The 11,828-nt window shown below is 40.2% G+C and overlaps 1 protein-coding gene across 7 annotated transcripts in view; it reads right to left on the bottom strand.

The window, feature by feature from the left end:
- The window catches only part of b3gat1a (beta-1,3-glucuronyltransferase 1 (glucuronosyltransferase P) a), a 131,318-nt gene that overhangs the window by 68,656 nt on the left and 50,834 nt on the right, over positions 1 to 11,828 (bottom strand). For all 7 annotated transcript variants that reach the window (XM_015952032.3, XM_054742866.2, XM_015952033.3 and 4 more), the window contains exon 2: positions 7,515 to 7,725. The gene's annotated coding sequence lies outside the window, so the exon portion shown is untranslated. The remainder of the gene's footprint in view (positions 1 to 7,514; positions 7,726 to 11,828) is intronic.

Genomic DNA, 11,828 nt, shown 5'->3' with positions numbered 1-11,828 from the left:
AGTAGATAATAGTGATACTGCAAAATCTCTGTATGAGATTTCTTTTTTCCTTGATGTGTTGTCTGTGGTCTTCTGTGATAGCTCTATCAACTCAGTACATTTCTATTGGGAATAAGTGTTGTTAAATAAATGATGGTTTGAAAGTGGTTGCTTATTTATTCATTTAGACTCAGTGTAATGGGTCAATTTTACCAGATTATACAGATGCTGTTGTGTTTTGTTTTCATTGCATCCTATGTGAGTGTGTGTCTTTGATAGGGAACATAGTAGTGCATTTGTAGTTCTATGAGCATTTAAATATTTGTAAATCAAAATACACCTGGTGACTGTTAAAATTTCAAGTATTGAGTATATTTACTGCATATTTCAGTAAAATATTCTGTATATGACCTTATTATGGTGATCCTTGGGTCGTTATGATGGGGCCCTTGAATATTGTTGCCCAGGGTACAACAAAGTGTTAATCTGGCCCTGGCTGATGCATTCAGTTTTAGCCCTATTCCGTAGTGTTTTGCTTTATTTGCCATTGCAGATAATAAAACATTAATTCAAACAACATATTTGTTGTGAATTAAGTCATTAATTAATTCTGATACCAATAATGAGTGTTTGTAATGGAACATTTCTGAAGTGTAAAAGCCTTGTAGAAATGACTCATGAAGACTATTTTTCACCGTAAGGTTGGTCTTTTTTATGCTTGCTGGCCTTGTATGAATTAACACTACAGAAAACTGCCAAGGGCAAATATGCATTTGTAGTGTAGGAGGCAATGCCAAGTAAATACTGATGCATTCAAGTGCTTCCTAAAAAAAAGCCTAATGTGTTTGTCATTATCTTTGAACTGCTCATTTTCCTTGCTAGTGAGTAATCATGCACAATAATTGTGTGTCATGCTCTAAAATGGATCATTAATCTGTGAATAATTCAGTAGCTAATGTCTTCAAATTGAAATAAGGAGGCATACTTCTGCACTGCAGGTCCGTGTCATTACTGAACAAAAAGCGCTTTGCCACAGAGGGCTAAAGGAGCAATGAGCTCACCTGCGCTAACTGAGCTGAAACTTAGGCAGGGTCGTCAATGATTGCCTGATCTGCAGGAACACGTAAATGAAATGGGGATTTTTCACCAAATAGTTTCTGTTCAAATTCAGTTTTAGGTCTTTAGTGGGGTAACTCCAAGGCGACTCTTGGAGTTGACTAGTGACGGTGAAACAGAATAAAATATGCAATTACAGTAAAAAAATGCCTGGAGGTGAGATGTGCGATTGCCTGCTCTGATTAAGTTCTGCAGTTTTAGGTCAGGATATATATGAATGTATTCCGTTTCAAGCTGCAGAGCTCTGTATGAGATGGAGGGCGTTGAATGGAAGTGAAACTTTTTTTTTCAACTTTTATTATTTAGTTAAACCCACAAAAAAATGCAACAGACTGTTTGCCTTTTGAAACCTTCAGAATGAAATATGTGAACCAATTATTCAGCAATAGGTCATTATATATAGCTTTGACCAAAAGTTGAACCTCTTTAGAAGGTCTTAAGAGGCACTTGTGATTGTGCAGATTCAGACTGCCGCTGTAGTTTTACTCATCCAAACATTTTTGGGGTTAAAATTATTCTAAAAATTGCAGAACCCCTTCTCCATGAGATGATGCTGCATGATGGGGTCATGGAGTAGACACAAGACTAGTGTGGCCAGGCTGTGAGGGTGGGGCCAGATGATTGGCACCCATCAAACTGAGTCGATGTAGCTATGAGCTAACTGAGCTAATCAAAGCTAATGGAGGTCAGCAGGTGTGCTCAGCCATAAAACTGCAGTTGAGCGACTCTGATGACTTCTTCTTTCTAGGCTGTAACACTTTTAATGTGAGGCCAAGGCTGAGGCCTTCCCTGGAACAAGCAGGAAGAGAGCTGCCAGTGCTGGCGGCTCATCTGCTACGTGTCAGTCAAAGTGACACACCACTAATTATTCATAATTTCAAGCTTTAATTGCATCTAAATGGATAAGTTACAAAATAATTTACCCCTCTCACAGTTGTCATTATGGTAAACTTGACCTATTGAACGCGAAATGCTTATTTGAACCAGCTTGTAAAAATGTTTTACCTGTTTTGAAAATGTGATTTTTAACATGGGAGTCAATGGGAACTTGCTCCTTTCTGGAGCCAGCACCTAGTGGATGAGAGGGGAACTGCAGTTGTGTCACATCTGTTTTAGCTTCAATTTTGGCAGCAGGTGGAGTTCGCCCCCTGGAGGAATCCTGTCAAAATCTATTTAGAACATAAAATTACACCACTAGATGGCACTGTGTTCTCCACATAGCTCCTTTAATGCTCCGGTGTTTCTAAATGATGTGAGTCATCTTGGTAAATAATGCTTGTTCTGTGAATCATCAGCAATAAAAAAAACTCATGTTGTGCTTATTTTTCCTCTATTCAATCCAATTGCAACAACATTTTTCTCTGTTGTGGAAAATATTGAAACACCAAAACTTCACAACTCAGTATCAGCTGACTGAGTTTGTATCCTTTTCAAAACAGTTTAAATAGAAATCAAAGTTTTTTATTTTTTCCTTGTATAACCATGACAGTCAGGAAGCATCTCATGTGTCTGTTAACTCTCTCTCCTACACACACCTCATCTTTTTGTCAGGCACGCACACACAACCACACCCCCCTTGCAATTTCATTCCACACTTTTCCTTCTTACTTCTCTTCCTCCACATCATCTCCCATCCCTCTTTCTCGGGCAATTTGTCAGTGCTTCTTTCTTTTTATTAACTTTCCTCTCTTCTCCTCTATCGCTCACCTCCTTTACTTCTCTTTTTTCCTTCATTCATTTCTCTCCCAATTTCTGTTTAACCATCTCCCTCCTTGTCTCTCCCTCACTCTTAGGGGGTAGATGTGTCTGTGGCTTGCTGCAGATCAGGAAAGGACATCTTCTCCGTTTATTTCAAGTCATCTGCAGCCTCCTGGTGCTTCAGGACGCAGCGTGTGTGACAGCTCGACAGAGGCAGCCACGGCGATGTGTGTGTGCGTGTGCGTGCGTGTGTGTGTGTGTGTGTGTGTGTGTGTGTGTGTGTATGTGTGTGTGTGTGTGTGTTTGTGCAGATATTGAGAGCTAATTTCACCCTGGCAGCAATCAAGGCCGTCTTTAAATCTATGATGAGAAGCTGCCTTGTTGATTAGTCGGTGTGGATTCACCCCACACTAATTAAAGGGGTTGGGATTGCAATGACATATGTATTTTTTATCTAACAGTTGCTGAAGAGACAGTAAATAAAGCTTTGATAAAGAAATTATTGAATGCTGACTGTTTTCGCCACATGCTGCAGACTCACAAGGACAAAAGGATTTGCCTGGAAGCTACACATGCATTGCATTAATAATGTAGAAGATAAGATTTGGTGCAGAGTAATGCTAACAATAACCTAACAGAGTCCTGCAAAATGTAGTGAACCCACAAACATCAGAAATACAACAGCAGCAGTTTGTAATAGACTTAAAAACGTGGATTTATTTGTATTACTTTGTGTAGTTTTTGAATATTTTTGCACATTGTGATTATTAAAATGTATTTAAATCTGAAACAATTCTTTTAGCAAAATGCATTACAAAGTTAATTGTTTTTAGTTTTATTCCATGAGTATCAATCAGCATTAAAAAGGGAGAAATTAGGTTTTAAATCTCCCACTTCAATGTAAAAATAAGACACCGTTCCTGTTTACAAACGTGTTAGCTGAGAAGAATGGAGATGCTCTTATGAAGAAACAGAAACCCAGACGTTATTAAAGCCAACAATTAAATATCTTGAATTTCCTGTTACAGTTTGACGGTTTTGAAGCTGTGAATTTGCTTTGAGAAGGAGAAATAAGAAGAAACTCTGTCTGAGAAGGTGTGAAAGAACTGACTGGATCACAGCAAAGGGTTTTGGCTTCGTAGCTGTTCTTGACAACAAGGGACTGGAACAGATTGATGATTATTTATGTTTAGATACTGCAAAAGAAAATAGTCAAGAAGAAAAGCAGGTTGTACATTTGAACCATTTTATTTTTTTAACAAAAGTGTTCATTCGTTTACCAGAGTTTACATAATCTACGGAGCAAGTATTATTTTTCTGATGACAACTCCATCTCAGATTATCTGTCAACAGACTAAAGGTCAAAGGTCATCAGAAAAGGACTGAATGTGTTTGGCTCTATAAAGCTACGATTAAAAATCCTTATCTGGATCTAACATTGAGAGGAGCCAGTTGAGGTGGCTCGGGCATCTGGTCAGGATGCCTCCTGGACGCCTCCCTGGTGAGGTTTCCAGCCACGTCCAACCGAGAGGAGGCCTAAAGGGAGACCCAGGACACGGTGGAGGGACTATGTCTCAAGTCTGGCCAGGGAGCACCTTAAGATTCCCCTTGAGGAGCTGGCCCAAGTGGCTGGGGAGAGGGAAGTCTGGGCCTCTCGACTTAGGCTGCTGCCCCCATGACCCGACTACGGATAGGCGGATAAAAATGGATGGATGGATGGATGGATGGACAGATCTAACATATAGCTCTAATTATATTGTAGAGATTAAAAAAAAGAAAAACATAAAAAAAGTGTTTCTCTCGCATTTGTCTAAATACCTCAGCCAATAATACGTCCTGGTCCGAAATCAACACTGTTAAAAATGACCAGCATTTCACAATAAGTAACTGTATTATTTTACAGTAACTTGTAATCAACTTTCCCTGTAAGAGCTAAATGAATACCTATAAGAACTACATTATCATTTGATTTCACAGCATTTAACTCTCATTTTACAGTAAAATCCTGCAATCTAAATCCTGCTGTTATATATCACAACAAGGTCTGTAATATCACAGCAACACAGTAAAAATGCAAGTATTTCACAGCATTAAACAGTATTATTACAGTCAAATGTTGTATTGAAGTGTGCCCTGTGAAGCTATTTTAATATTTAATAAGCAGACTGGATATGTATCCATAATTACTTTGTTACAACACTATAAACCCATATTTTGATTCAACCCAAATAATCTTGTTCACATTACTTAAAAGTTTTTATATTGTTAACATCAGTTGTTAATCCTGAGTCAACTGAGCTGTTTCCTTTCTTATTGTAATTGTGTGATTAAGTTCAATCAGTACTCTACTTAAACAAACTGAGTTCAGATTACTTAAACACATGCTATTTTTAATAACAGTAAACTGTACCTTTCAATGGTCTATCTTATTGCACCTACAGTATATGTTTAAGCTACTTCAATCATCAAGCTTGCCTGGTTGCACCCACCAAAAACCTGGTTCATACCAGTTTGACAAGTAATTATTGTCAACTTGTACATGAATTTTACAGTACACACAGTAAAAGTACAGGGTCTTGTTGTACTAATGTACAGCAAACGGTTGTAATTCCCCATGAAATTACTGTCATTTCACAGTAATTTCTTTGTCATTGAAGTCGTAAAGTTACAGTATACAGTTGCACATTTACAACAAATCCTTGTAATGTGCTGTACGCATTTTCACAGTATATTATTGTAATTCTTACTGTGTTTATTGTAAATTCACAACATAAATTTGAGCAGATTGGACCATCCAGCCCTCTGTCTCACTGAACCACAACACTTCTGGGTCCTCCGCTCATTATGCTTTTGCACATTTAGCAGCAGAACACCACTGGCGTGAGAGGTTCTCAGCTCAATAACATCAGAGAAGGAGAAACAGCCAACTGCTACCACTTCAACTTTAGGACAAATGACCAGAGTCCCAAAAAGAAAAACACCATTTGAAGTCACGGACATCAAGATGTTTGGACTATAACAGCAACTGGTGTTTAACACTCTCTCGTTTACTCTGACAATGTGGGTTTCTAGCATCAGGGAGATGTGGCTCAGGGATGATAGCCAACGGTGGATTTTGTGCCTATGTTTGTGTTTAAAAACTAGCCTGTTTTGCAGATTTGCTATTGCAAGTTTAAAATGCCTGTCGAAGGAAACATCTCCCTAATATCTGAAGTACAAATGTTTACCCCCATTGCAGAGCTGATTATCTGGACATTTTGCTGTCTCGAAGGGCAAAGTAGGACACATCAATAGGCATTATGTGTTTTTATTCTGTACAGTGTCCTTGAGTGACCAGAAAGGCGCTTTTAAATAAAATGTGTTATTATTATTGTTATTATTATTATTATTATTATTATGGACACAGGCCCAGCATTGTCTTCAAATTTCAGAGGTGCTCAACACCTCGAGCTACTGGCACAACGATTGTGAGGCATTGACAAAATGGTGATACTGTCATAGTTGGGCCACCAAAAGAACACCACAAAAACACGATTATTCAAGTTTGCTCATCTTCTATGAAACACTGTCACTCGCTCACCAGAATTTTATCTTTGGCTTTTCTATAAGCACGTTGTGCCTGAGAGCCTCTGCAGTCACAATCCAGCCCTGCTCAGAGGACCACAAACCCCTCTGTAGACCAGTCTTCTAGTCTCACAGCTGAAGATGGTGGGATCTATTTTTTGGACCCATGAGGTCAGATGGTTCATGACTGGATCTGTATTTACCAGGAAAATATCACATTCCCTGCCACGCTTTTGCAGATTATTTTATAACTGTGGGTTTAACAAGCCTTTAGCTATATGTTGTAGCGGCTTCATTGCTGATGTCTGTAATATCTACAGATCTGTGTGCTCACCTGCTTTGCTTAGGTCATGTTTCCACTGTGCAAAAGCATTACAATCTCTAAAAGTTTAGATCCATCTCACTCGATGTTTTTCCACTGAGACAAACCCAATATCTTCTCTGGAGGAGTGAGGAGACAACAGAACCTACGGGGGATTTAACAGCCCGATCGCTTTCTCACTCCCTCTCTCTCCAACCTGTCAATCTAATCAATTACCACCTTCTCAACTTGAGATTATTTATTTAGTCTTGCTTTACCTCTCATTCTGTCACACACACACACACACACACACACACACACACACACACACACACACACACACACACACACACACACACACACACACACACACACACACACACACGTGTCGTATGTAAATAAATCTCTGATAGCATCATAGACATCACGGATGCTGCGGAGGTACGCGTTTCGTCACTTTGTCTAATTCCTCTCCAAGATATTCTGCAGAAAATGTGACTTTTATTTGACAGTAAAGTACAAAAAGGGACTTTGGAATCGTGACACCAAACATTTTTCACTGTAGGATTTAAATTCCACTTTCCTGGAATTAAGAGGAATACCTATGGTGTCAGAGGAACAGAACGCCAGATCTTCAAGGTCAGTCTGACAGTTTGCACAGATAACAAGGCTATCCTGATGCAGTGGAGAGAAAAATATAACATCCCGGATGTATTTTCACTGTTTCAACTAAAGAAATCAATATCTTTCATTTAGTGTTCACTCAAGTTATGAGCTCTTCTCATTTTAGAAGGAAAAAAATCCATTCTGGCGATTTGTATGGAGATGTGTTCTCCAAGAATGAAACAATACTCACAAACAACGGTGCTCTGCCAGGCCTCTTCTCCAGGGTATTCCCGTCCTCCTGGTGTCTGTGCCTTCGGATACTGTCACCAGTCTTTGTCTGGGGCTCCGACCAGGAATAATGCCGTTTGGGACGTGGTGAGAGTGGACAGAAGCAGCGGAAGACGTGCCAAGGGGGTGACGTCCAAACCCTCCCAACAGTTTCACGTCCTCAGAGCCTGTCCCTGGAGAAACAGGAGCACGAGAGAGATGTGAGGAAGAATGGGCCTCCTCTTCCCACAAAACAATGAAGGGCATTGAAAAAAAAAACTGAAAAAAAAAGGGGAATGAGCAGAATGGCAGCTGGGAGGAGATGCTGCCATGCTGCAACAGCCAGCGGGCCATTGTCAGTTCTTGTGAGTGTGACAGATTTTTCTGTTTGTATTTGGACATCTGTGAGAGGAGATAAACACTGAGAACGTAGAGTTTGTAGAACACTTGAAGATTTTTGCCTTTTCTAGTGCAGCCATGCAGCTAAACACTACTAACCTAGAAGTCTAGACCAACCGTAGCCACGCTCCATTGTGGCCTCAGCAGGTTTACTACTGGCAGACTCGGTTAAGTTCAGGTCAGGCCAATCACAGCCAATCACAGCGCTGGACAGGCTTAGCACCAGGGCTGTGACAGAGAAGAACAAAGATGGCGTCGGCTCAGGAGCGGTTCTTGTTTGAAACGGCTTTGGCATCAACTCTGGATGATTTAGACTTGAGCACGTCTTTGAGACATGAATAGATAGAGATAACTCTAAAAATTAGAAAACTGTGCAAAAGTCTTTTTTTTCCCTTAATTTATTTTAGACTGAGAGACCATCTAAAGCAGTGGTTCCTAACCTGGGGGTCCCGACCCCCACAAGGGGGTGCCAAAGCCCCTCAGTGGGTCGCCAGGACCTCTCCACTTTAAGGGGTTAAAACTTCATTTATTACTTGTTAATAGCCTACATTTTGCTCACACTTTTTTTTCATGAGTGAAAAGTTTACTGATATTAAGACAGGAAATAATTAGTACAGAAAAAGTAACACACTTTTAAGAACATTTTGCTCAGCTCACTGTTTTATTTTCAAGTGTCAAAAGTTCATTAAAGATAGGACTGGTTGATTAATCACAGCGTTTAATCTAGTATAAACAGTAATATACACATTTAAGTACATTTTGCTCAGTGTATTTTTTATGTGTCAAACGTTTATTGAAAGGAATGATTGATTTATCAGTGTTTACAAGAAACAATGTGTTCAGAAAAGTACATTAGCACATTATGCTCTGTTTGGTTTTGTTAATGACTTTGTTCTGTACTGGAGCCTACTATTACTGTTATCTATTGAGTCAAAGCATATTAAAATGTGCGTGAACAATTTTATCATTTGTTAAAATTGTTTGTACTGGAAGAGAGAATGGGTTGTCAAAAATTTTACTGGTAAAAAACGGGGTCCCTTGGGAAAAAGGTTGGGAACCACTGTTCTAAATGCTCTGGAACCCTTTGCAGGTGTTTTGGATTCATTAGCTAATTAGGGTATGACCCTTTGAGTCTAGAATATTAAAAATTCTAATTTTCTGAGACTTTAAATGTGGGGTTTTCATAAGTTGTAGGCCATAATTATCACAGTTATAACAAATGAAGTTTGAAATATGTGGCACAAGTTTATCTCACATATTAGTTTCACCTGTTGAGTTGAATTACTGACACAAATGAACACACACACACACACACACACACACACACACACACACACACACACACACACACACACACACACACACACACACACACACACACACACACACACACACACGCATGCACACACGCACGCGCGCACAAGCAAAAGCTTCATCACCTTTCTTTTGCCAGATGTCAGTGAGAAATACTGAAATAAACCGTAAGATAATTATTAATTGTTTAATTTGCCCTCTGCCGTGGGAAAACGACCACAAAAATGTCCATTAAGCTCTAAGGAAATGGCCCAGCTCGTGGCGAAGCAGCCATTTACTCAGCCAATCTGCTAATAACAGTTGCCCTTCTCTTATCCGTGTCCTTCGGGGAGAACTTGATTTCAAATTGTCCATTTGGGAGAAATGAGATAAACACCAGCTCCACAATTCCTCTGTGTGACTCCCTGAGCTACTGCTCTCCATTATTGATGAGACTTCCTCTGCAGGCCTCATCTGCCAGTGCACTGGTGGGCAGCCACTGTGGTTGTGAGGGAGGAGGACAGAGCAGCTGATGCCACAAGAGGAAATAGAAAAGGTCTAACGGCCCATTGGTAGGATGCCATCCAGCAGGCATGCTGGGCTGCAGGTCTGCCACTGGCTTAACCTCAGTTCAACTGGGTCGTCTTGAAGGGGGAACGTAATCATCTCAAAATGTTGGGGAATGGCCTTTAAACAGACGGGCAGCCACACGACTAGAGCTCTAGGATTTAAAATAGACAGGATTCAAACCACAACAAAGGAGGAAAGAATGGATTTTTTTAAAGCCATGTGATGAAAATCAAGCTACAAGGTCACTCACAGGAGGAAAACAGCTGTTTCATTTATTGTGCCGTGCAGACAGATAAATCAGCTGGCATGGCAGCTGTCCATTCAGCGTGCATTACTGCTAGTTATGGAGATGTGTTGGACTAACTCAGGCAAAGCTAGAAAGGTATCAAAAGACGGAGCGCCTGCTCCTTGAGCATGACAGGGAGCAATAAATCACTCCACCACCGATGGTGTAACTTCATGGAGTTTGAGTTGTATCTACCGTACGTTACGTCCAACACAGCTGCAGAAATATGACAGCAAAATGATTTCAAAGACATATAATCTGCATGGAGCATGTCAAAATGATTTAAAAGGTATTAAAACACTGACAAAGTGGCTCAAAAGTGATACATGAAAGAGGATACAAAGATGGAACTGTGTCGAATTAAGAATGAAAGGAGAATGTTGCAGGTGATTTCAGAGAGGACACTCTCCAGCAGGACTCATTAGTTTATAAGGTGGTGCCGCTACAACTAGTAGGCCACATGACTGAAAATAAATGAAAACATGTGAAGCCATGGTTACTCCAAGGAGTATAAATGGGATCCCGATGGAGCGAGTGCACACTAACAGCCAGAAGATAATGATCATCTGGAAAAAAGCCAATGAAATCATTTAAAAAGTTTTTATTGGGCTCACCAACATTGGGACCTTTAAGTAAAATTTTGACAGATTCAAAATATATTAAAACAGCAAAGTCAAACAGAAACCACCTGTTTTATTCCCTTTGCTGAGTAGTGCCAGATTTATTATCCAGTTGTGATTTTTATTATTCTGGTGAACTACGATTCAAAAGCAACTGGTCCATGCTGGACATAATAATCCAAGCAGAAACTGCACACAGGAGCAGCAGCTGCTGCCTCCAACACTGTTCCACCGCTGTTCTGTCTTGTTCTGCTCTGTGAACAGACAACCAACACTTAATCGCACAAGCGTGGGTGCGTGCACACTTCCAGACGAGTTCATGCCGTGCAGCCGACTGTGGCGGCTCGAACGTGGGCTGACCATGTCAGTCTGTGCTTCTGACAATGATGGATAGATTGACGGGTGGACTGATGGAGAACGTCTGAAAAGAGCGGAGTGGTTGGAGGGAGAATACACGGACTGGTCTGTGTTGGTATTGATTTGTTCTGAACTTGCTAATGTAACTCATCAGAGGAAAAGTGGAACTGTCCAGCACTCATTCTACACACATTTTTAAAGTGTTTCGTCTGAAGCAGATGAAAAAAGAAAGCGAAACAAGCAATCAACACAAAAGTGCAAAAACAAAGTAGCAGAGACAGAAGTGTGTGTTTAGCGGTGACAGCTTTTGCAAATTCACACTTGTAATGTCCAGAAATGGTCAGTTGTCACCTACACATTGACCTACAGGCCACTGGTCATCCGCAGACCCAATTCTATCCTCTAACATGGATTTTACACTCTATCTTCCTTCAAGCCAGACGGATACTGCAACCTTGTTGGCATTTCAGGAAGAACGCGTTGTCAGCCTGTGTTCCCAAACAAAGCCTTCTCTGATAACACCGCAGGAGTGCCCACTATCTCAATAAAGCGAACGTTTTCATGAAATGAAATTAACAAATGTTATGTGGATAATAATAATAATGTTTCATTAATCCATGCTTGGATTATTGAAATGAAAAAAAAATGATTTATATATACGGTAATCAGTAATGCTTGATATGACAAGGCAATCGTCACCCGCGCTCAGACACAAGGGCAAGTTAAAGTGAAGTTAAACTCATGACACATGGATTTTCTTTACCCCGATCAG

The sequence above is a fragment of the Nothobranchius furzeri genome, chromosome 13 (genome assembly GCF_043380555.1).
Source record: "Nothobranchius furzeri strain GRZ-AD chromosome 13, NfurGRZ-RIMD1, whole genome shotgun sequence".
NCBI classification, from domain to species: Eukaryota; Metazoa; Chordata; class Actinopteri; order Cyprinodontiformes; family Nothobranchiidae; genus Nothobranchius; species Nothobranchius furzeri.
Note: the sequence above shows the minus strand (reverse complement) of the source record. Positions and strands in the feature narration are given on the sequence as shown.